The following is a 25,990-nucleotide window of genomic DNA, read 5'->3' as shown; positions in this document are numbered from 1 at the left end:
CGGAATCTCCCTCTGTCGCCCAGGCTGGAGTGCAGTGGCCGGATCTCTGCTCACTGCAAGCTCCGCCTCCCGGGTTCACGCCATTCTCCTGCCTCAGCCTCCCGAGTAGCTGGGACTACAGGTGCCTGCCAACTCGCCCGGCTAGTTTTTTGTATTTTTTAGTAGAGACGGGGTTTCACCGGGTTAGCCAGGATGGTCTCGATCTCCTGACCTCGTGATCCACCCGTCTCGGCCTCCCAAAGTGCTGGGATTACAGGTTTGAGCCACCGCGCCCAGCCGATAGGACCTAAATTTTTTTGAGCAGTAAACCTTTATAAAATACATTTGCTATTTTCCGGATACTGCTAAGCTGTTGTTTATGATTTTTTTAGCCTCTATTCTCTTATGAAATAACTACCACTATGCATTTATAACCTGTTTCTTTAAACCATTACAACAAAATTTCAGACTTTTATACCAAAAAATAGTCCATGTCTTTTTAACTGCAAATGACTGAAAACTAAATATAATAAACAAGCTAGAAGTTTATTTTTCCTCACTTGAAAGAAGTCTGGAGGTCAGATTTCTAGCAGCTTCATGGTGTCTAGGATTCAGGTTTCTATTCTCTTGCTCTTCTACCTTCCTGAGTGTGTGGCTTCTATCTCTAGTATAGGATGGCTGCTAGAATTCCAGCCATCACTTCATACTTCAGTAAGCAGGAAGGAGAGAGAGGTCTGCTCCTTTCCTGTAAGGATACTTTCTGAAAAATGCATGATTTCTGCTCATATCTCATTGGTCAGAACTAATTTGCATTTTCTTACGTAACTGCAAGGGAAGCTGGGAAATGTCCCTCCTGAGGGGTCATGTGCTTGGCTAAGCATTGAGGTTTCTATTACAGTAGAAGAAAAGGAGAATGGATGTTGGGAGACAACCAGCAGTCTCTGAGAACTCCTAAAGGCCTGAAGATGCCTGTTAAAAATGGACGGATCTAAGACACAATACAGAGGAGACGCTGGGAGATTATAAGGATGGAGAGTAGATAAGACCAGTTGTGGTTGCTGGGAGTCTTCATTAGCAGTGGTAAGAGCTGATTCAATGACAGCCAGGCAGAAAGGGAAGGGAGACTGTTTTGTAGACTTGGGGATAGGAAAGAGGGGGGTCAAGTATAGTCACAAGCAGCTGCCTGCACATCAGCAGTGGACCCCAGGAGAGCACAGGCCTTGCAGGTCTTTTGGTGTCTGGTACATAAATGTTTGGTAAATAAAGGGATTAATCTGCAGAAAACTCCCTGCATCCCAGTAGCTCTCAAGTATGTCCAGGCCCACTTCTTTCTTTTTATTTTTGTAGAGACAGGGTCTCCCTATGTTGCCCAGGCTGGTCTCGAACTCCTGGCCTCAAGTAATCTACCCGCCATAACCTACCAAAGTGCTAGGATTACAGGTGTGAACCACACTGCCTAGCCACATTTGTTTTCCTTTTTTCTTTCTTTTTTTATTTCTTCGGTGACAGAGTCTTGCCATGTTGCCCCGGTTGGTCTTGAACTCCTTGCCTCAGCCTCCTGAGTGGCTGGGACTATAGCGGCACACCACTGCACCCAGCGGGGCACGCTTTTCTAAAAGTAGAGGAAAAACCAGTCTTTCAGCTCTCTGTCCCTCATTGTCTGATTTGTGTCTCTTGATCTCTAAGAGCAGTACTTGTTTTTTGTTGTTGTTGTTGCTGTTTTTTGTTTTTTTTTTTTTTGAGACAAGGTCTCACTCTGCTGCCCAGGCTGGAGTGCAGTGGCATGATGTTGGCTCACTGCAACCTCTAAGAGCAGTAATTGTTATCTAACATGATCTTGAGCTCTTACAAAATTGTGTGGAAATGACCTGTTGAAGAGAGCCAGTAATGGGGCTGCTTTAACAAGATGACTTTGGATACAAGTTATTGCAGCTGCACCCCCTTCCTGCCATCGCAACAGAAACGTCTCCTCCCTAGATGCTGCAAAATGACTTGCTAGAGGTGGCACAGGTATCAGTGTGGCTGAGATTGAAACCCAGGTGTCCTGCTGTCTGAAGGGCCTTTTGAGGACGCCATGGTTAGGCTCTTATCAGCTTTATGGGGACACTTCTCTCTGGGGAAATGAATCAGTCACTAATGCAGTTTAGTAGACAGTCTTCACAATAAGAGATCTTTGGTTCAAAAATATGAAAGGATAAGGGTAAGAAGTAGGTCTAGGCCATCTGTTTTGTTACATGTGAAAACTGAGGCTCATGGAGACTGGCAGGCTGGCCAGATGTCTGATTGCTTCTGGCCAGTTTTTTTCCATGGGCTTCACTCTGACGGCATAAAAAATGAGTCTTCAGTCCCTTCAACTGTAGGTTTATGGTGTCCCATAAATCTGCTTCCAGTGTGAAGGTGGCGTGTAGATGCCCTGCAATCCCTCCTCATTGCTGATCTTTTGGCACTTTGAGTAGAATCTCCCACTACAATGCTGTCTGCAGTATTGGGTCAGTATCTGTCCCCTCTTGTGATTTTTGGGAGCGTAAAAGCTGCCTGAGCTTTGTTTTCTCACAGGGATGTCAGCCAAACGCCCAATTTTCTCTTGAACAGTTGCTCTTTCTATCTCCTATTGTTCAACAGAATTCTTTGTACAGAGATTTTTTTCAATATGTACGCAGTGACCTCTCTGTTGAAAACGTACCACTAAGGAGTAACCGTTTTGAAAATTTACCAAGAACTGTTTCTTCAGAGATACCAGTCTCTTCTGGGGACTTTTCTTTTTTTTTTCTTTTTCTGGGTTTTTTTTTTTTTTTCTGGGTGGTCTCGAACTCCTGGGTTCAAGTGATTCTCCTACCTTGACCTTGTAAATTGCTGGGATTACAGGTGTGAGCCAGTGTGCACTGAGTTCTCCTAGTGTTTTTTGTTTGTTTGTTTGAGATGGAGTGTTGCTCTTTTGCCCAGGTCTTGCTCTGGTCACCCAAGCTGGAGTGCATTGGCACGATCATGGCTCACTACAGCCCTGACCTCCTGGGCTCAAGTGATCCTATAAAATGGTGCTAATTTCCATTTCCATGAGTACTATTTGAGTATAATATACTAGTTTTCTCCAATCCTGGCCCATCAACCTGATGTGAGAAAAATTGTTTCTCATGGCTATTTTATTTTTTATATCATGGATTATTAGTGAGATTGAGTATTCAAATATACATGCTATTTATATTTGGTAAATGACTTTTCTTTTTTGCTAATTTTCCTATTGGCATGTTCACATTTTTCTTATTGACTTGTAAGTTATTTAAATAGTTAAAGAGGTTGGACCGTTTGTTACATGCTGCAGATTTTTCTCAATTTGTCATTTTTAGTGTTGTTCCATTTGAAGTGTTAAATTATTTTCACTAAACCTGTCAGTCTTCCTGTGTTTCTGCTTGTGATGACATGCTTAGAAGGGCCTTAGTCCTTCTCTCCTTGCTTCCCCCACCAGATAGGTACTTAACTTATATGTTCTTTTAGTTTATTTTTAGAAATGGGGTCTCACTATGTTGCTTAGGCTGGTCTCGAACTCCTGGGTTCAAGTGATCCTGCTACCTCAACCTCGCAAAGTGCTGGGATTACAGGTGTGAGCCAGTGTGCACAGACTTCTAGCGTTTTTTGCTTGTTTGTTTGTTTGAGATGGAGTGTTGCTCTTTCACTCAGGCTGGAGTGAAGTGGCACGATGTTGACTCATTGCAACCTCTGCCCCCTGGGTTCAAGTGATTCTCCTGCCTCAGCCTCCCGAGTAGCTGGGATTACAGGTGCCCCCCACCACGCCTGGCTAATTTTTATATTTTTAGTGGAGATGGGGTTTCTCATGTTGGCCAGGCTCTTCTCGAACTCCTGACCTTGGTCGATCCACCCACTTTGGCCTCCCAAAGTGCTAGGATTACAGGTGTGAGCCACCGTGCCTGGCCCTTCTAGTATTTTTATAGTTTGCTTTTGACATTTAATGGGGTGTGAAGTAGAGATCTAAAATGTGACACTTTCTTAAAGGATTTTAAAAAATGATCAATTTTTCTAAGTGCTGTGACTGTGATAACTGAGGAGGGTTTCGGGCAGTGTGACTTTGTGTTGGCTTGGCTGGCTGCTCAGCAGGGCTGACCATGCAATAACCAGCTGTCCTCCTGTGTTCATTTCTAGAAACGGGCTCACTGGGTTATCAGAAGCATTGGCCCTTATTTTACCATGATGAGCAAACAGACCTGCAGTTTAGTAACTTGACATGTTGGAGTTTGAACCCAGGTGTGCTGAATCTCAGTTCCATGTTCTTTGCGTTACAATTCTGCCTTCCCAGCTTCCTGGTTTCCGCCAGTCATTTTTCTCCCACAGGTTGGCCAAAGAGCCCCTAACACAGGGAAGACTTGGAAGTTTCTCAGCATCAGCCAGCAGGGCCATAAGGAGTGGGGCAGCCCTTGCCTTACTCTGTACCCAGTCTCAGAAGAGGAGGTGACAGGGGCCGCTGGGTTCCATGGGGCCTGCAGGCCAAAAGCAAGGGCACCCTGGAGCAGTGCCAGGCCTGTGTGGCACAGTGCCCTCATCCCGAGGCTCAACTCAGCTCCATCCCCAGCCTCTGCTGTGGAGCTCTCCTGACGCTCCCACCCCATTTCCTCATCTCTGTCTCCTCTCCAGGCTTCTTTGGAAATTGACTGTCCAAACCCTCATTAGGTGCTGTCTCCTCAGCAGATGGTCTCTGGAGTCAAGTTATTTGTCTTAGATTTCTGTAGCTCCCACATGATTCAGTTAAAGCGTGTTGATTCATCATAGGGGTTCCTGGCAGAAGGGCAAAACTATCAGGGGAACAAAGTAGCCAGAGATCACATGCTGAGCCACCTTCTGACTTGGTCATGAACTCCTTGCTGGTCAGACCTGGCTGTTCCAAGCACGTATGGTTGTCAGGAGGTTGAGTTGGTACTAAATCAGCTTTGAAGATTAGCAGCTGCCTGGGCAATGAGACCCAGGCCTCTGGTTTCAGCAGGAATTTGTTGTGCAGCAAAATAAAATATTGCCATATTAGTGTTTATTTTTAGTGTTGAAGCACCACCTTAACAAGTTGACAGTGTTAATGCTACATTAATATATGATATACTTAGTATCAGTCCCAATATTTTTTTTATTTTTATTATTTATTTATTTATTTTTTTGAGACAGAGTCTCGCTCTATTGCCCAGGCTGGAGTGCAGTGGCGCGATCTCGGCTCACTGCAAGCTCCGCCTCCCGGGTTCACGCCATTCTCCTGCCTCAGCCTCCCGAGTAGCTGGAACTACAGGTGCCTGCCACCGTGCCTGGCTAATTTTTTTGTATTTTTAGTAGAGACGGGGTTTCACCATGTTAGTCAGGATGGTCTCGGTCTCCTGACCTCGTGATCCGCACGCCTCGGCCTCCCAAAGTGCTGGGATTACAGGCGTGAGCCCCTGCGCCCGGCTAGTCCCAATATTTCATTAAAAAGTACTTAGAATTTATAAAACTAAAAAAGTAAAACTGATGCAAGTGCACCAAGTTTGGACACATTAGAGAATATCAAATAAAAACCAAATTTGATAAAAATTAAATGCACAACATAAATTACCATTCTTGTGTAGGTTAGTAGATAAAATTTAATGTTTACTAAGATATACTAAATTACATTTACTTCATTTACTGCATTTAATTCAGAGTTAAAACTAAGATTTAAAATGCAGTGATCAATGGGCAAGGTGGTATGTATCTGTAGTCTCAGCTACTTGGGAGGCTGAAGTTGGAGGATTGCTTGAGCCCAGGAGTTCAAGTCCAGTTTGGTAACATAGCAGGATCCCATCTCTTAAAAATAAATAAATAAATATAATTTTTGTAGAGGTGGGGTCTTGCTGTGTTGTCCAGGTTGGTCTTGAACTCCTGGCCTCAAGCAGTCCTTCTGTCTGCACCTCCCAAAGTGCTGGGATTATGGGCATGAGCCACCATGCCTGGCCTAGACTCCATGTCTTTTTTAAAAAAACAAATAACAACAACAATAACAACAAAAAACAGGCAATGATCTTTTAAAATATTCATAATTGGTGACATTGATATAAGTGTATTTTCAAGTTTTTTTTTCCTCGTGCTGATTAACTAGGAGTAGGGGAGTGATGAGAGCACTGAACTGCAACTCTTTCCTGTTAAACTTTCATCTCTAAAGAATCCCACCTTGTGTTTGATAACTTTAAGGATTTCTTTTTTTGGCCGAGATTGCAGCCTTTTTATTGCTAGTGTCCTATGGTTTTTGTTTCAAAGACAGCATTTCCTGTTTATCTTGGTGTACTTTTGTTTCATCTTTAGTTTGGAAACTCTTTGAACTGGCATAAGAATTAGTCTCCAGGCAGGCCAGGCACAGTGGCTCATGCCTGTAATTCCAGCACTTTGCAGGGCCGAGGCGGTGGATCACTTGAGATCAGGAGTTCGAGACCAGCCTGGCCAACAGGGTGAAACACTGTCTCTACTGAAAATACAGAAAATTAGCTAGGCATGGTGGCACACACCTGTAGTCCCAGCTACTTCGGAGGCTGAGGCAGGAGAATTACATGAACTCGGGAGGTGGAGGTTGCAGTGAGCCGAGATCACGCCATTGTACTCCAGCCTGGGTGACAAAGTGAGACTCCGTTTCTCTTTCACACACACACACACACACACACACACACACACACACACACGAATTAGTCTCTAGACAAAAACTTTGCTTTACTGATTGGTTTTCTTCCTCCTCTTGAGGATTATGGAGGAAAAGAAGAAGGCTTTTAAATGAGGACACCTTGGTGTGGATAGCTCTCAAAATATAAGTGGAGTAACTGGAAAAGCATGCCATTTAGAATGCATTTGTACCACACAGGCATTATGGCTTTGTGTTTTAGGTTCTCATCTGTAAAAGGTCAGCCATACTGTGTCTCCTTTCCCTCCTGTTTTGTCCCACAGTGATAGCCAGCTTTTTTGTAGTGCAGTTTACATATTTTGTCTGGATTATCTTGGGGCCTTTGGGGCTTGTTTTGAACCTTGATCCGCAGGAGTAAATAACAACTTACAGTGTGTCCCAATACCACCTTGCAGGCATGTATCACTTGGATACAAAAGTTTCGAGAAACAGTACTTACTATTTGTGATATATTCAGAAGTTTTCTTTTCTGTTTGAGTCTATCTTATACTTTTTATGTACACTTTTTATTAAAGTATAACATACATATAGAGTGTGTACATATCATATTTTTACAATGACTTTTCATAAAGTAAGCACATCCCTGCAACCAAGATAAAACAAAATGGCACCAGTCCCTGGGAAGCATCTCTCATGATATCTCCTGGTCACTGCCCCTACTCAGGGGAGCCACTAGCCTGACTTCTGGCTCCATATCTTATTTTATATTTTGCTAGTTGTGACCCACTGAATTGATTTCAAGACCCAGTAGGTCACAACCTATAGTTTGAAAAGCACAACTTTGTTTTATTTTCCCAATAACTCTTAAGATAGGAATTCCTTTTTATGGATGAAAAAGGTAAGACCCAGTGGTCAGATTTCTCCCAAGATCTTACAGCTTGTACTGTTTCCCTTTTTTCCCATGCATTTGAGCTGCTCTTCTCCCTGAGATGAGGAGTGACTTGCTTTGGAAAGACAGTTGCAGCCCTTTTTGTTTTATGTCTTGTTTATCACTCTCCCTTAATGTATTTACAAGATTGATATTTATTATTAATGTAGCTTTAGTGAGTTCCTGATCTTACCATTCTTAAGTACTGAGAATGTTTTTGGTTTGCGTTTTTGTGACTGAGTTGGAGGCATTTGCTTTTGCTTTGGAGGTTTGTGGCTTGGAAACTTTCATGGCCTCCCCCTAATAGGATGAAGCTCTTCAGGTGGCATGCGGGTATGACAAATGATGACTGTGCACAACTCCCCACCCTCACTGTGCTGACCTGCAGTTCCTTCCTTGCCTGTAGGCTTTGCCTATAGAGAGATTTCTTTCCACCCCGTTCCCACCTCATGTCTCCCTCAGGCTCCAGAATACCTACGTGGAGGGCCTGAGTGCTAAGCTGTCCTGTCATCTGCAGGCTTGTCTGATTATGAGATCGTTGCTCCCAGCCAGCACCTCTGGGAGTAGAAGTCCATAGCCCATACCCGGAAACTTTTTCCCCAGCTGCCGAGCCTCGAGGCTCTCTTGGGCTGTGAGGTGTTCACTGGCTGTGGTAGTTCACAGCTGAGGCTTTCATTCTAAGAGCCTTCTGGGTTCACCACCCTTGGTAGTTCTCTGGGAGAGAGGCAGCTTGGAAACACTGTCAGGGTATGTCCCAGGCTGTGTTGTAGGCCATGGGGATATAGCAGTGAATACACAAAGTCTCTTCCACTCTGAGCATTTGTCTGAGTGGAGGAGACAGACAAATGTGAAGTCATTTCAGGTGGTAGTGATGTTAGAAGAATACAACAGGTGTTTCTTGATGGGATACAGCCTTTTGAAGTGCCAGTATCTGAAGGAGCTTTCCAGTGTGCTGTCCAGTTGGCACAAAGGACAGATGTCTTTTTTTTTTTTTTTTAATGAGACAAGATCTTAGTCTGTCGCACAGGTTGGACTGCAGTAGTGCGATCTTGGCTCACTGCAGCTTCCACCTGCCGAGCTCAAGAGATCCTCCCACCTCAGCCTCACGAGTGGCTGGGACTATAGGTGCGTGCCACTACACTCATTTAATTTTTGTATTTTTAGTAGAGATGTGGTTTCACCATGTTGCCCAGGCTGGTCTCAAACTTCTGAGCTCAAGCAATCCGCCTGCCTTGGCCTCCCATAGTGCTGAGATTACAGGCATGAGCCATTGCACTCAGCTGATTTGTTCCGACTCTGCTTAGAGCGTTTCCTGTTATTCAAGGGAAATGAAGGAAAACATCTATAGACCTACACATTCCGTGGGGCAAGATTGAACCGCTTAGGACTCTAAAAGTTTTTACTCTGCCTACTTAGTCATTATCCCTGGCAGGACCTTTGCTGCTGTGGGAAATGCAGCTCATTTATTACCACGCTCCATTTTGTGGTCGTTCCTTGGAGGCATTCCACCACCCCAAGTCATTTTAACCTTTGGGAAGGGCTGAAATGCTGTGCTTTTAGTCATTAGTTGTGTTTATGTAACTGTAGCTCTAAGGTTGTCTTTCCTACACAAATGCTGGCAAGGCAATATTGCGGGCCTTGTAGATAAAGGTTGATGGATTTCATTCATTTAAAAAAATTTTTTTAACAGGTTCAAGGCAAGGAGCTCGCAAGGTAAACAAAGATGAATAAGGCAGTCCCTACTTTTTATAATCTCAAAGTCTAAAATTATGGAAGATGCCCTCTTACTGTAAATATAACTCGTAAAAAAAATCACATGGGGCCTCTAGGGAGGATCTAGCTGTCTCCCTTCCAGCTTCTGTTGGCATTCCTTGGCTGTAGCCATGTCTCTCTCTGCTCTGTCATCACATTGCTCTCCTTTGTCTAATCTCCTCCCTCTCTCATAAGGATATATATGATTACATTTAGGGCCCACATGGATAATCCAGGATAAATCCCTTCTCTCTTAGCTTAGTCATATCTTTTGCCATGTAAGGTAATATTTACTCTTCTTGCCATGTAAGATAATATTCACAGGTTCCAGGGATTAGGAAGTGAATTTTGTTGGGGGGAGTTTTCTGCCTACCCATAGACAACAATCAGAAGAGGTTTATCTTAGTGGCTTGTAAGGATGAACAGGGAGGAGAAAAGATTGAGAGTAAAGGGGGAGAGGAGGGAAGGGTGGGATGTAATCAGGAACAGGGAGCGGCAGTTTTGCTTGGCTGGAACAGGTGGTGTGGGGGATGGACTGGGATGGATTGTGAAGGACCTTGAGTGGGAACAGTTTGTCTAATTCACTAGGCAAAAATGAATGGAGGAGGGGTGTAATCAGAGCTGTGCTTTTTGAAGATTAATATGGTAGTATGTGGAGAATAAATGAGAGAAGGGAGGAGTTTGTGGAGAGACCAATTAGGAGGCCAGCGTAGTAGTGAAGGGTTGATCTGTAGGCTTCAGCAAGGGTGCTAGCTGTGAGAATGGGAAGGACCCTAAATGAAAGGGTCTGCATAGTGTGAGAACTGAGGAGGTGTATAGGGCAGGGGATTTGGCAACAGTGATGTGGACAGTCTTTTCCATGGGGCACATTTCAGGTAGATTAGGGTCTTGAAGGAAAGCAGAAGGATGAACTAGTGTGGGTGGGAAATATGGTAGTTGTTTTTGAACCCATTGAGTTGGAGGTATCTTGTTGAAAGGTTGCACTGGAGCTTGGCGGAGAGGACATAACTCGTGTTATGGGAGCTGGTCCACAGAAGAGAGGCTGAATGGCAGGGTCAGCTCACTAAGGGGCAGTGTGGAGATGCAGCCTGGGGGAGCTGCTGGCATTTAGGAAGTGTGGGGAGGAAGAACAGAGAAGATGTCATTGGAGAGGATTCAGATGTGATTAATTGTAAATGCAGGCAGCCACTCAAATTGACTAAAAAGAAAAAAAGGAATCCATTGGCTCACGTAACTTAGAAGACTAAGGTAATTCTAGCTTCAGGCCTGGTTTAATCCAGGTTCTCAGATGTCACCAAGCTTTGGTCTCCCTCCATCTCTTGGCTCCCCCTCGTGTTGGCTTCATTTTTGGGTTTTAAATGGTAGTAGCTAGATGTAGAAAGATGTCGGCCAGCAGGTGAGAGTCCCATGGGAAAGGTCATGCCTTCCTCCTGGTGGCTTCAGAAGCACAGGAAATCGCTGTTATGTGTTCTTGTCATCTCTGACCTGGTCACTGTGGTCAAGGGAGCACAGTGCTCTGATGTATCAGGTCTAAATTATGTGCCTACACTTGGAGTAGGGGGTGGGAGGAGTACTCAAAAGCAAAATAAAGAAACCGTTACTGCACAGAGTGGAACGAAGCTCGGTAGTAAGACACTAAATGTCCAGGACACCAGGGATCTGGGTGGGAAGGGGAATGGTGGTGCGCAAAACAAGAATTGGTTGGATGCTGCTGAGATAGCTGTGAGGATGCTGGAGAACAGTGTGTGGGGCTTGACAGTCAGGAGCTAATCTTTCAGGAAACGGTTTTCTGACACAGGGTAGGCTGAAGCCAGACTCAGGAAGTTTGAGAACATATGGTAGATGCAGACTTTGTAAAAGAGTTTGGAAGTAAAGAGGAGGAGAAGTGAATTGGTGACTCCAGGCCGAATGGAGTTGAAAGGAAAATGGTTTTAGGACAAACATCTGAAGAGTGGAAAAAAATCTGAGAGAAAAGATCATATGGTAGAGGTAGAGAGAGGAGGAGTTGATTGGTGTGGGAGACCACTGGAAGATGTGGGATCTGGGGCCTGGGCAGGGAAAGAGAGGCCATGTGTCAGTCTGTTTGGGCTACTATTATGAAACACCATGAACTGGGAAGCTTATAAACAACAGAAGTTTATTTCTCATTGTTCTGGGGTCTGGGAAGTCCAAGATTACGGCGCCAGCAGATTGTGTCTGGTAAGGAGCTGCTTTCTGATTCATCCATGGCTTCTCACTGAGTCCTCATGTGGTGGAAGAAGGATTGCTCTGGGACCTCTTTTATAAGGGTGCTAATCCCATTAATGAGGGGTTCAGCCTCATGACCCAATCACCTTCCAATAGCCCCATCTTCTAATACCACTGAGTTGGGGGTTAGAATTTCAGCGTATGAATTTTGGGGAGACATGAATATTCAGACCACAGTAGGCCAAGACTTCAGATTGGGGTAGATGGCAGGCATTTATTTCACTTCTTTCTGAAGGAGCTTGTTACTGACAGATTATCATTTTAAGTCCTTTAGTTCAAATTTGTCTGACCCACAACCCAACACAAATTTGTAAACGTTCTTAAAACATTATGAGTGTTTTGGTTTTTGTTTGTTTGTTTGAGCTTATCAGCTATCGTTAGTGTTAGTGTATTTTATATGTGGCCCAAGACAATTCTTCTTCCAGTGTGGCCCAGGGAAGCCAAAAAATTGGCTCCTGCTTTAGGTCATTTTTTTTTTTTTTTTTTTTTTTTGAGACAGAGTTTTGCTCTTGTTGCCCAGGCCGGAGTGCAATGGCACGATCTCGACTCATTGCAACCTCTGCCTCTGGAGATCAAGTGATTTTCCTGCCTCAGCCTCTCGAGTAGCTGGGATTAGAGGCACCTGCCACCGTGCCCAGCTAAGTTTTTGTATTTTTAGTAGAGTTGGGGTTTCACCATGTTGCCCAGGTTGGTTTTGAGCTCCTGACCTCAAGTGATCTACCTGCCTCGGCCTCCCAAAGTGCTGGGATTACAGTCGTAAGCCACTGTGCCCAGCTTAGGTCATCATTTTTTTTAAAAACCCTGTAAAATCTCACCAGGATTTTTCAGCTGTTTCCAGATTATAATGGAATCTGTTTGACTCTGGTCTCCAGGTCATCAAATGACATATTTTCAGGATATAAGACTATAAGTAGACTTTTCTATTAACAGTAAAGCTTGTGAATCTTGGTTTGATATGTACAAACAGAGCCACCAGTATGTACCCCAACTTCTGGTTGGAGTGACAGAATGAGAACACAGCCAGTTTCTGAGCAGCTGGCGGTTTGGGGACACAGTAGGAATTTAATACTGGGTGATCGTTGTATCTCACAAGGTGCATCCTCAAGTAGTAATGACTCATTTGTCAGAGATGTAAGGTGGTGTTTTGCAGTGATTTGCAAACTGTGTTCTCTGCTGATATGTTAGGGGTTCTCCAAACAAAATGTAAATCTGACAGTGAAGATGAACTGAGACTCAGTCACGCTGTTATTTCAGCAGAGGTGAGGGTGAGGCACTTGATGTCAGGAAAACCTTGCTTTAACCCATGTGTCTTTGCAGTGGAACAGAAGGGTAAGCAAGCTGCTTTGAAAATCAGATTGAAATTTTATGTCAGAAAATGTAAAACAGAGAAGCATCAAAGAATGACTCATTGGTCTTGATAAATTCATTTGAAGATGAAATTATGTTAAAATTTTATAGTTCAGTAATTTAAAAGTATTTTACAGTTTTTTTTTCCTTTTTTTGGATGATGTGCATGTAAACAAGTGTAAGGAATGTTTGTAAAGCATCAGAAGCAAATTTTAGGTGTTTTGATCGTCATTAAAAGACTATTAGTAAGATGTCAAAGGAATAATAATGCCTGTGCAGATGGTAACCAGCTTTGTTTTGTTCATCTTTTCCCCATAACAGATTGGTAAAAATTGTATTTGTTACACTATTCATAAACCTTTTCTACTAAGTATATACCAAACTGTGTTCTTTTGAAAGATGTTTCTAGTAATTTTCAGGTCATTTCCATATATATTATGTGCGGTTAAAAAGCAAACCAACCCTGGTTTGTTAAATAATTCCCCTGTTTTTACTTAAAAAATAATGGTGTTGGGCATCTGTGTAAAGTGTGTACATCTTAGCAGTATAAATTACTGACACATTTTAAAAAATGAAGTAAAAACTCAGAATCGTTGTGATTCAGTGCCCTTATGTTTTTTAAAAAGAGGGAAAAGTAATGCAAGATTCAGAATATTGGAGTGGTTGGCATGCCTCTCTTCATTTTACTTTTTGACCGGCTGCCCATATGCCAATGATGATGAAGCTGAGCTGTTTGTGCCATTGCCATTTGATGCTGCGAGAATCACAACTGTTATATCTGTTGCTGCTTCTGTTAAAAGGCAGAGTAGTAACTGGCCACTGAATTAAATTTAAAAGAAAGGCAGGGGAGAGCTGGAATCTCTGCTGAGGATGGCTTTGCTCAGGTCTTTTCTTAGCCCTGCAACTACTTAATGCTTCATATGCTTGCTGAAGGGATAGGTCTGTCCTTGACTGGTTGAACCTTGTTCAGAATCCTGTTGACCTGACTATTGAGGACTAAAAGTTGTAGGTTGCTGAGGTGGTATCGGGGGTTCTAGCCCCCTCCTCACAGTAGTAGGGGAATCAGAGCTTTGGGGAACCTTAGCAGTTTTCTCCCTGGTTGCAGGTTGGGGTAGATACAGCTGTTAGACTGTCTGCACTGTCCAGTATAGTAGCCACTAGCCACATGTGGCCAATTAAACCTTTTCTTACTGTGGCTAAATATTATATTTAACATAAAATTGATACTTTTAACCGTTTTCAAGCATATGGTTCTATGGCATTGAGTACATTCACATTGTTTTGCAACTGTCACCAGAACAAACATTCCAGAATATTTTCATCTTCCCCAAATGAAACTCTGTACCCATTAAGCAACTCTCCCCTCTCACTCCCCCAGCCCCTGACAACCACCATTCTATTTTCTGTCTCTATGAATTTGACTACTCTAGGTACCTCATGTAAGTGAAATCATATATTTGTCCTTTTGTGTCTGGCTGATTTCGCTTAGCACAATGTCCTCAAGGTTCATCCATGTGGTAGCATGTGTGAGAATTTCCTTCCTTTTTAAGGCTAAATAATATGCCACTGTGTATGTATACTACGTTTTGTTCATTCCTTTGTTGATGGATACTCGGATTGCCTCTACATTTTTGTTTATTGTGAATAAGGCTGCTATGAATATGGGTGTATAAATATCTCTTTGAGTCCCTGCCCTCAGTTCTTTCGGGTATATACCCAGAAGTGGAATTGCTGAGTCACGTGGTAATTCTATGTTTGATTTTTTGGGGAACTGCCAGACTGTTTACTATAGCAGCTGCATTATTTTACATTCTGACCACCAGTGCACAAAGGTTTCAGTTTTTTCACATCTTCACCAGTACTTGTTATTTTGGTTTTTCTTTTTTGAAAATAGCCACTCAACTGGATGTGAAGTGTGTGGCAGTTTAAATTTAATTAAAAATAAATACATAAATTCACTTCCTTAGTCACACTAGCCACATTTTAATTGTTCAATAGCCGTACGCAGCTGTGGCTCTCATACTGGACAGTACAGAGAGAACATTTCCATTACTGCAGAAAGTTCTATACTGACAAAACCTGGAGGTAGCAGTGGACCTGAAAGGGATTGATCCAAGCCCAGCGGAGTCACCAAGGATTTAGTCCATTTATAACTGACACATACATTGAGAGGCAATCCATTGATAACTGACACATACATCAATTGTTTTCATACTTTGTGTATGTAGTATAGCCCAGTATAGACATAGTTTTATATTCTGCCTTTTTCATTTTGCTGCACGGTGTTTATAGTTGTCTTGTTAATAGCTGCACAGAAAATTGATTTACTGTCATTTACCTAATAATTTTTCCTTGTTAGGGACATAAAACCAGTTTCTCCTTTTCAGTACTGCAGTTGAGTATGCTCATTTCCCAGTTGTCTCCACGCTTAGCCCTTCTGGTTTCTTCATCTATTCATTTTATCATCTTGCTCTTTTTGGTCTCCTTACTGTTTTAACCACTCCATTGGACATATTTGGCCTCTAGGTAAAGTCTGACTAATGCTAACTAGAACCAGACCATGCCTGTGTTAATATAGCCTAAAATACCACTAGCTGTTTTTGCTATTTGAATTGATTGTACCATCTTGAGTCAAGTGCCTACTCCAAAACGGTCAAGGTGCACATTGCCTTAGGCTGGGGTAAATGCCTGTTCGTGAACCTATCACTATGGCACAGGGGCAGGATTAAAAGTAAGTAGACTGTACAAGCTACTGTATACCATGAAAGAGTTGAATGGATTTTTAGGAGGGAACCAACTGCAGTGTCCAGTACCTGGGGGAAGATGGGGAGATAAGAATTAAGGGTTGAACATCCCAAAATCAAAAATTTGAAATTTTCAAAATCGGGAAGTTTGAGTGCCAATGTGATGCTCAAAGGAGATGCTCATTGGAGCATTTTGGATTTAGGATTTTCTGATTAGGGATGCTCAACCAGTAAGCATAATGCAAATATTCCAAATTCTGAAAAGAATTCTGAAATGCAAAACACTTCTGGTCTCAAGCATTTTGGGTAAGGGATATTCAATCTGTACCTCTCAGGTTTCTGGCTTATGCAGGGTACATAGACTCGCATGCTGTCAACTGATTGACGAGGCAAGACTTCAGGATTAACAGTTTTACGGATAGTGTCAAAAGCACTCTGTTTAGATGTGTTATTTTTGAGATGCCTGTAGCACTTTCTTGTGGCGATGTTGGTAAGTGGTTGGTTGGAAATATGAGTCTGAAGCTTGGGGGAGAAGTTGGGGTCGGAGATACAAGCGTTGGGGTCATTGGCATGAACTTGGGAATTAAAGCCAAGGGGCTGGATGATGACACCTAGGGAGAGAGCGTGGTAGGTCCAGAACGGAGCCCAGGTCTCATTCAACATTTTGAAGTCAGATAGAGATAAAATAGCACAGGAGACTGAGAAAGATCAGCCAGTCAGGTAGAGTGAGAATCTGATAAGTATGGTATGGAAGTAGCTGAGCGGAGAATGTTTCAAGGAGGAGATGGTCAACTAGATCTGAAATTGCCAAGATATATGATAAGATGAAGGCAGGAGAGTCTGATGTGGCAGCATGGAGGTTATTTTATTTACTTATGTTTGAAGACTTTAGTCTCCAGAGCCTGGGGAGATCACACTGAGGCCACACTGACTTTTCTTTGCTGGGGTAATGGATATTTGGAAATAATTTGATGGCCAGGTGCTGTGGCTCATGCTTATTCTCCCAGCACTTTGGGAGGCCAAAGCATGAGAATTACTTGAGGCCAGAAGTTCGAGACCAGCCTGGGCAATGTAGGGAGGCTCTTCCCTTTTAATTACTGGTTTTCAAAAAAAGATTTGGTGTTTCAGCACCTTTCAAAGGTGGGCAAGGTAGTTTTGTTTTCTTTTTTGAGATGGAGTTTTGCTCTTGTTGCCCAGGCTGGAGTGCAATGGCTCAATCTCGGCTCACCATAACCTCTGCCTCCTGAGTTCAAGCGATTCTCCTGCCTCAGCCTCCTGAGTAGCTGGGATTACAGGCATGGGCCACCATGCTCAGCTAATTTTGTATTTTTAGTAGAGATGAGGTTTCTTTATGTTGGTCATGCTGGTCTCAAACTCCCAACCTCAGGTGATCCACCTGCCTTGGCCTCCCAAAGTGCTGGGATTATAGGCATGAGCCACTGCGTCTGGCCAGTAGTTTCTTATAGTTATCATTATGAACTCATAAATTTTTATATACTTGTGTTTAAATCACTTTTTCTTTATTATTTTAATGCTCAAATTGTCCTATCATTGGCCATTAGGAGTCTTTCTTCAATGCCTTTCTCATTTTCAATTTAATTTTTTCCCCAGGCATCCCTAGTGATTTATCAAAAAGAGAAACTATTTAGCATTGTGGCTTTCATAATTCCCTCCTTCCCTCCCTCCCTTCCTCCCTCCCTTTCTTCTCTAGCTTTGTCGCCCAGGCTGGAGAGCAGTGGCGCGATCTCGGCTCACTGCAGCCTCCACCTCCCAGGTTCGAGCGATTCTCTTGCCTCAGCCTCCCAAGTAGCTGGGATTACAGGTGCCTGCCACCACGCCCAGATAATTTTTGTGTTTTTAGTAGAGACGGAGTTTACCATATTGGCCAGGCTGGTCTTGAACTCTTGACCTCAAGTGTTCCGCCCACCTCGGCCTCCCTAAGTGCTGGGATTATAGGAGCGAGTCACTGGGCCCAGCCCATAATTTCTTCTATAACTAATATGACAAATTTGGGATTGAGAACACTGTTAATTCCATGTTCTTCAAGGGAGAAACATACTAGTTTCTCCCTTGAATAGTTAGAGTCTATTTGATTGGTACTTGATTCCATGAGTGTTGGTTATAAACGAGGAATAGTACAAAAGTGACAATATAATGTTCCAATATGATAAACAGCCCCAGGGTACTTGCCTGCCCACAGGAGTAGGAGAGTTTGGGGCATGAGACACTGGGGGCGTTTGCTCTCATGTCTACTTATTTTGTCGAGGAATCTTAAGCACTATTGTGAGGTGAGTGACAGCGAAGCAGGTACCAGAGAGCGATGTATGATTTAGGGGCTCGTTGCATGTGGAACCCACCAGCTGTCCTGGTTCTGCTTCCTGGCAGGGGTCTGGGGAGCACACTTGAGCCCAGTTTTGAGATTGCAAATATATTTTTCTTCTCCATCTTACTAGATCTTTTGGCAGTATTTGACGTATTCTGTCCTTGGAAGAGCTTTATCTTAATAAACTGAAAAAAAAAAAAAAATTCCTTCCTTTCCCAGTAAGGCTGAAAACTCATTTTCCTTTGAATACTAAATAGAGATGCCCGACTAAGGAACTGATAGTAGGAGGACCTATTGAACTCCAGTGGGGCTTCTGATTTTTGGTGTCTTTCCCCTAACCCTGGAAGACAATAGGAAAACAAGTGATGTCATCAGAACAGAGCCATTGGCAGAGCCTCCTGGGGACCTGAGTGGTTTTCCTGTCTCTGATAGTCTCTGTTCTGAATTAAGTAATGGCTTGTGATGGAGGTTGGTACTTCCTGCAACTCTTTCGCATTTATAGTTTTATGCTTGCTGTTAGTAAACAGATGCATTTACTCTAGAAGGAGCCTTTAATGGCAAGGTGTGAGAGGGTGTTGGGAGAAAGAAGGATTCCTGATCATTCCTTGTCACAAACATTACGGGTTTAATGTATGAGATTGGCAGTTGTGCAGAGGTTGGGACTCAATACAACTGTATGTATTTGAATTAGAAAGCCTTGCATTCCTAGAAACTGGATTTCAGACAGGCTTTCCTTGTCCTTTCTGAGACATACAGACCCTGTACTTTTTTTGGAAACCCCCGTATCACTTAGGATACATTTGGCCACAAACGGCTGAGAAGACGGGGAGATAAACAGTGGGACAGCTGGCTGCAGCCCTAAAATGCCTCCTATAGTGCTATTGAGTGCAAAAATGAATGGTTGGCCTATGCTATATGTAGCCCAGCTGTACCTGCCACTGTAGCAAACCTTGGATTCTCTCAACATAATTGACTGTGGCTGCCTATGCAGATGTGGTTCTAGGTGCCAGGCCAGGTGCTGGGGGTACAGTGATGAGGATATGAACATGGCTCCCCCAGAGAGATGATGGTCTTGAGGTGGAGACTGTGCAGTGTGGGAAGCAGTCCTTTTTTGGTTTTTTTTCAGACAGGGTCTTGCTCTGTCGTCTAGGCTGGAAGGCAGTAGCGTGATCAGGTCTCACTGCAGCCTCAACTTCCTAGACTTCAGGCGATCCTCCCACTTTGGCCTCCCAAGGTTTTGGGATTATAGGCATGAACCATGGTGGGGAGCACTCCTGAGGAAGGGCAGGGGCCGCTGGGACACACAGGCAGCTGCGGAACGTTAGGAGAGAAAGGGAACTCTTAAAGGATCAATGAAAATTTGCCGGAAGAGAAGTGGGTTTCAGTAGAGGGTGGTTTGCAGACTGTTTTAGATAGGAACACAGGAGCAAAAATCCTAAAGGTAAGAAAGTACAACCTGTTCTAGAAACTGACTCTAGTTCAGAATGGCCGTAAGAGATAAGGCTGGATGAGTAGATAAGACCCTGATCCCAAGGGGCTTGTACGCCATTTTAAAGAGCTGTTATCTAGGTACTGGGGAGCTGTGGGAGGGGTTCAGGATGGGGTGTGACCCAATCAGAATTTCTGGGAAGATCCTTGTGCTGCAGTGGCGAGAGTGTAGGTGGGAGTGGACTCTAGGCTAAGGTGAGGTAGCCAGTTAGGCTGTTGCAGTTACTCAGGGGAAGGATGATGTTGGCTTGAATTACGGGAATGATGGGTGGCATAATGAGTGGATGCAGCTGAAAGCTGTTTTGGAGGTAGCATGAACAAGCTTGGTGACAGATCTGCAAGCTGAGGAAGGAGCCACTAAGGATGATGGCCACCTTGTTCCCTTGAGAATTCAGGGTAAAGGGTACCATTTGCTAAGATAAGTCACATAGTAGAGGGAAGACGTTTGTGGGAAGCGATGATGAGCTCGGTTTTGGACACATGTTGAGTTTTAGGTGTCTGTGGAGACATCTATTCGGCATTTGGAGTTAGAGTCTGTAGCTCAAGAAGAGACAGCAGGGAGCATGAGAATGAATGGGAAAACTCAGGCAGAGTGGGAGGCAGCAGAATAATAAGAGAGCTTAGGACCAACCCCAAGGAACCCTCAAATGAAGGGACAGGCCGAGGAAGAGGCAGTTCCTAAGGAGAAGGCCAGCTAAAGATGCCTGGCCAGAGAGGCAGGTGGAAACCTAGGGGGAGGTGCTGCTTGGAAGCCAGAGGAAGAGTGTTTTTCAATAATAGCATTAAAAGCTGCTGAGGGATTGAACGAGGTGAGGACTGAGTACCCGGTGGGTTTTGTGACAATGTCCTTGTTGACCTGGGAGAGCTGCTTCAGTGGAACAGGTGGGGCTGAAGTTGGGTTGTTGTGGTTTGAGGAATGATGCACAGCCAGGGAGGGGAAATGAAATGTTGACAGCTCTTCCCAGAGGTTTACCCATGAAGTGGGGAAAAAAGTGTATTGGTTGGATGAGCTGTCAAAAGTTGTTTGTTGAGCCTGCCTAGATGGTTGTAAGTAGGGCTGTAGTGAGGGAGAGAGGTGAGAAGACGGGGAGGGCAATGGAGTGAGTCTCTGAGGAGGTAGGAAGAGAGGGCATGGCGAGCACATGGCTGGCTCTGAGTGTGACTGTCCTGGGCACAGTTGTCCTTTGCCACCAGTAGTGTGTCCTCTACCAAGTCCCCTGTGGTCCTTTGTAAATAGCTTTATCTGGAGGCAAAATGGCTCACAGCCAGAGTTAGGTTTTAAGAAGCGCCACATTCATATATTTTCTTGTCCTTTCTCTGAGTGCAGTTAACCTGTTAGAGATGCCAGAAGTGAAGCTGTCCATCAGGGTAGCTTTGGATCCCATTATTGCTATGAGGCTTTTGAAGGACAGGGTATGGCCATACTGGCGATGATTGTAAACTCGTTCAGAGTCGGGTCCTCCTTCTGCTTGGTGTTTTGTTCTGACAATTGAACTTGCCAAATGGAGTTAGTATTAGGACTAAAGTATTTCTTTGTTATTCCTAACAATACACACACACAGATGCACACTCTCACACATATATACGTATGTATTTTTTTCAGTGGGAACTCAGATGAAAGCCTACTTAGCTTTTTCATTGAGACGGCCACCTAAAATCCCTGACACTTATTAAGGATGCTTATTAAGGGTAGACCCATTTCTGGTAATTTCTCTCCTAGGATCCTGTCTGTGTGAGTGGGGAGTTGCCCTCCCTGGCAACTGGCCACAGGGCTTGATCTAGAAGATGGAGGCCATAGTATTCAGCAGAAAGGTTAGGCTTAGACTAATGACTTTCCTCCAGGAGAAAGTTGATAATTTGTGTATAAAACGATACAAAAAGTTGTGTAAGTTATGGAGTTAGTCAGTGAAACTTGTGAATTTGAATGCAGTGTCAGTGGGAAAGGCAGAGTTGTTGGAGGTATAACCCACCAGTACCTTGAACTCTGCTTTTTTTTTTTGAGACAGAGTCTCGCTCTGTCGCCCAGGCTGGAGTGCAGTGGCCGGATCTCAGCTCACTGCAAGCTCCGCCTTCCGGGTTTACGCCATTCTCCTGCCTCAGCCTCCCGAGTAGCTGGGACTACAGGCACCCGCCACCTCACCCGGCTAGTTTTTTGTATTTTTTAGTAGAGACGGGGTTTCACCGGGTTAGCCAGGATGGTCTCGATCTCCTGACCTTGTGATCCGCCCGTCTCAGCCTCCCAAAGTGCTGGGATTACAGGCTTGAGCCACCGCGCCCGCCCCGAACTCTGCCTTTTAATGAAATTTCCTTCCTCCTGAGGTGAGGAGTTCAAGACCAGCCTGGCCAATGTGGCGAAACCTCAGCTCTACTAAAAATATAAAAATTATCTGGGCGTGGTGGCGGACACCTGTAATCCTAGCTACTTGGGAGGCTGAGGCAGGAACATCCCCTCCCGCCCACTGCTCCCTCTGGTCCTCCCTCACTGCCCTCTCTTGCTTCTGTTCTGTTCTGATCTTCGGGTCAGTGCTGTGTATGTGGAAGCTTCTGGGCAGTTGGTGGAGAAGCTTTCTGAGCTTGAGTTTCTCCAAAAATGCTAATGGCTCTTACTGAGCCCCCCGGTGCACAGGACACTATATGTGTCCCTCGTCCTAAGTGCTTCTGCCTTTCCCTAGAGGGTCTATGTAAACCAAAAGGGGTGGGCCCTCAGAGGAGCTTTCCACCTTCCTTTAAAGAGCACTCTTGTTTCCTGTTTATTCCAGCACTACAGCCCCCTTGGGAAGTGGCTGAGGAACTGTGGGAGGATGGGCGGTGGTTGAGAGAGAACCTGAGAGGGTCTGCCCCACTTGGCCTCTGTTCCTGGCCCTTGGGATCGAAAGGGAAGGAAGGAGGAGGGGTGCCTGGGAGCTGGGCAGGTATGAGTCGGAAGAGGCATGGCAGCCTCTCCCTGCCGTGCTGGTCTCGGCTCCCACCAGGAGCAATGCAGGAGTGGATGCTGGTCTGGTCCTGCTTCCAGGGCTGCTGCAGGGGCACCAGTCAGGCACACGAGCAGGAAAGTGTGTGCTATCATATCTCAGTGTAGTCTGGACACTTTGGTCCATCATAGGTCAAGTAGAATTAATTAGCTCATCAGTTCAGCAAATCTTGGAGCACCTGCTATGTTCCAGACACTGCTCAGTGCAGTGGTGAACAGGTAACTCCTGGCCCCTGACACACCACCATGTTTGACATGAATGTGGTGTTTTTACCATGTGTCCCAATTTACACTCATGAACATATACATATGTCCTGATAATGCCTATTACAAAGCATACATGGGAAAGAAAAGAATGAGGTAAGTAGAAACAAGTCCTAAGATTTCCTCCCACACTTTGGCAGATGGTTCAGCTTCAGAGTCTGCTAGCATGGACTGTTGCTTTAATGGGTAGTCTTTGTGTTTCAGACACCACCTTACACAGTTTTGAGTCAGGGCTGCTGGTGTGAAAGAGCTTGAAGCAAGGTAGGCAAATGCTGTGCCCAGATCATTTATTAGCACTTGGCCCCAGCAAGGCCTGATGCTCTCCTTGGGAAGGGTGCCCAGCTTGTCTAGGGTGGGTGTTTTAGGCTCTCCTGCTTCTGTCCTGTGTGCTGTGGTTAGGTTATTGAGGGGAGTGCAGCAGGCACCTGCTGCTATTCAGTACTTTATAGTTTTCATAGTCTTTCGTCGAGGTCACATTGGTCATCCCAACAACCTTCCGAGATAGGGAGTCCTTTCCCCACTGAAGACCAGAGGATGGAGGCCTGTGCTGCGTGTCATGAGTGTCAGAGCCAGCCCTGGGCCTTGCTTTCCTGGACTGGCTGCTGCCTCATTCTGCAGAAAGTTTTCCTTGACATCTTCCAGCCTCGCTATGCCCCAGAGGAGCAAACTGATGAACATGTTCAGCATGTACCACCTTTCTTGTGGGAAGAAGCATGGGTTCCAGGTCCCTGCCTCCTTCCAGACCCTCTGTGGAAGCTGCCGCTGGCATGCAGCTTCCTTTTCCCAGGTGTGAGCAGTTGTTTCCCCAAGCAGAATGACTTTGTCCACGGAGTGGGGAGGAGCCGGAAGACTGCAGACCTCCACGTTCTCTCATGTTTCTGTTCCCTTGGCATCCACAGGATATCAGGAGCTGGGTGGCTGGCTGACCTGTCCCCCCCTCCTCCTCTGTGTCTTCCCCAGGCTGTGCAGTTTCCCCCCCTCACAGGGATTTGCCCTTGGCACATGTTTGGCTCTATCTCAGCTTTTGGGAGAGCGTGGTCTGTGTTGGTCTCCTGCTCAGAGGATCCTTCCTTAGCAGGCCCAGGTGAGGCCCAGGGAACCTGGAGTTCCTCACTTAAAGGCAGGGAAAACCTAGAAAGTGAATCTCTTTCAGCCTTGTTTGTTCAGGTGATTACTTCATTTCTTAGTTGGTCAGATCGGTCCCCCTGAGGTCTTCTTGGTAACAATAGTTGCGGTATCTTTGTGACAGTTCTGTATCTCCTTTTACTACTCCCTGCTTCCAGATACCCCTCTTCAGTTCACCCCCTCCTACAAGGAAGGAGAGGAGTCAGGTCTGACAGTGTTGCAGGATGCAGTGCTGGGCTAACGGGAAATCCAGAGAGGCTCTTAGCACGGAGCTGGAGCTGCCTGCTCCTCCCTCACAGGACGCTGCCTGGGTTCCGTTCCTGTCCTTCCCTGCCTGGGGAACTAGCAGCCTTTGTGAGTCTCCTTGACAACAGGATGGATAAGTTAAAAATAACCTTGTGCTGAGCTTTCTGTGTGTGAGTGCCCTCTCGCCTGCTATGCTAGAGCACAGTCCCTGCAGCTTCTAGAGGCTCTTGGAATGCATCTGTGGGAGTCTCGGTGGGGTCCAGGTGCTAGCATTTTGAAGCCCCGAGATTTTAGAGGTCAAAACCAGATAATCAGGCAGCATCATTACCTTGTAACTCGTAATGATTACCGTAATATTACTGGCAACTGGTGGTTACCGATGGTGTGTGGGTGTCAATGTTGAAATAAAGACTGGACAGCTGTTCTGAATGCTTCGTCTTCATTTAGTCTCCCTGGAGTGGGGCGACTCTGGAGACCTTACTGTGTTTCAGAACCTCTGGAGTGGTGTACTGGGACACAGCTCTGGGTGAGAGTTCGGTTATACCTCTTCAAGGAATCCCCACTGGAAGGAGGGTCCTTCCCTTACTGGGCCCCTTTTATAAGGTGAAGACGCCAAAGTATAGAGGCACTTGGATGACTTATCCAGAGCCACCTGGCTCGGCTGTGGCAGAGTAGGGAGCAGTCACTGTCATCAGAAGCTGTAGCTCTTCCTCTCGGATCCTAATGATGAGGCGTCTTTATCAGGCCTTTACCAAAGCCAGCTGTCTCTTTTATATCAGCAGTCTGCACTAGGGGAGGCCCTCTGTTTTGTGTTTCTGTTTTGCTAATCTGCACTGGTTAAGGCCCTCTGTCTTGTCACAGTTGTAAATTAATTTAGAAAGAGCTATCTCCCTGAGGGCAGGGGCCGGGTTTTTCTTTACACACCTGAACCTAATTCCTCTCTTCTCCTTCCAGCCATTAGTAAGTGTCTTGCTGTGTGCCACGCATGGGGATAATGAGAACAAGAAGTTATGTTCTCGTCTTTAAGGAGTTTATTGTCAGCCAAGGAGACGTTTATGAAAGTCCCCATTGTGGCCAGCGCTGAGAGGGAGAAGGTCTGAGTGTTAAGAAAGCAAATAACTGGAGTGTCTAACCTTGCCTGTGGTGAAGGTGGGGGTTAGAGCAGTCTGAGAGAACATATTAGTAAAACAAAGTACTCAAATCTAGAGCACATAAACCACTACAAATCAATAAAAAAAGGAAGGCAGAAAACTCCGAGAAAAACTCGCCAATAATTTGAAAAACACTTGACAGAAGAAGATATCCAAATGGCCAACGAACATGTGAAACAGTGCTCAATTCCATGTATTTATCAATCATCAGGGAGGTCAGAGGGCCTGGGTTAATATGAGACATTGGGCCACATGTTGAACGTCCCAGATCCCGTTTCTTATTTGTAAATGGGGCTTCTGTCCTTTCCCTTCCTCCCAGTACTGCTCTGAAGCTTACAGGCATGGGAAAGGCTCTTCAGACCCTGCATGCTATACAGATACTAAGTAGTGTTGTTACTCTAAGTGATTTAATTTCTCCTCCACCTCTTCTCATAGCAGCTATTCTAAATTCCCTTACGAAAGAAAAGACTTGAGTAATAGGATAGTTCCTAGGATGCAGAATATCCTGTCCCTTGATACTTTGGGTAAAGAGCTTGCGGCTGGCATGGCTCTGGTTCCCTCACCCAGGCTGGGAGCAGGGTGAGTTCCTTCGGGTTTTTTGACACCCAGAGCCTGGTGGCAGGGAAAGGACTGAGGTGCACAGTCCTGGCTCAAGCATTGGCTGGAGTAGGCTGTCTGCTTCGTCGTCCACACTGACTGTGATTGACCTCCTTACAGATTGCTCTAGTGAAGTCCAGAAATAACACTCTGGACTGGGAGCATGTTGACATTAACGGGTCTACAGGGGCAATAGCCCTCACTACCTGGCTTCC

At 45.0% G+C, this 25,990-nt stretch overlaps 1 protein-coding gene across 1 annotated transcript in view; it reads left to right on the top strand.

Annotated features, from left to right (window-relative positions):
• The window catches only part of CDS2 (CDP-diacylglycerol synthase 2), a 64,287-nt gene that overhangs the window by 20,447 nt on the left and 17,850 nt on the right, over positions 1–25,990 (top strand). The window lies entirely within an intron of this gene.

This window comes from Piliocolobus tephrosceles, chromosome 20 (assembly GCF_002776525.5).
Source record: "Piliocolobus tephrosceles isolate RC106 chromosome 20, ASM277652v3, whole genome shotgun sequence".
Taxonomy (NCBI): domain Eukaryota; kingdom Metazoa; phylum Chordata; class Mammalia; order Primates; family Cercopithecidae; genus Piliocolobus; species Piliocolobus tephrosceles.
Note: the sequence above shows the minus strand (reverse complement) of the source record. Positions and strands in the feature narration are given on the sequence as shown.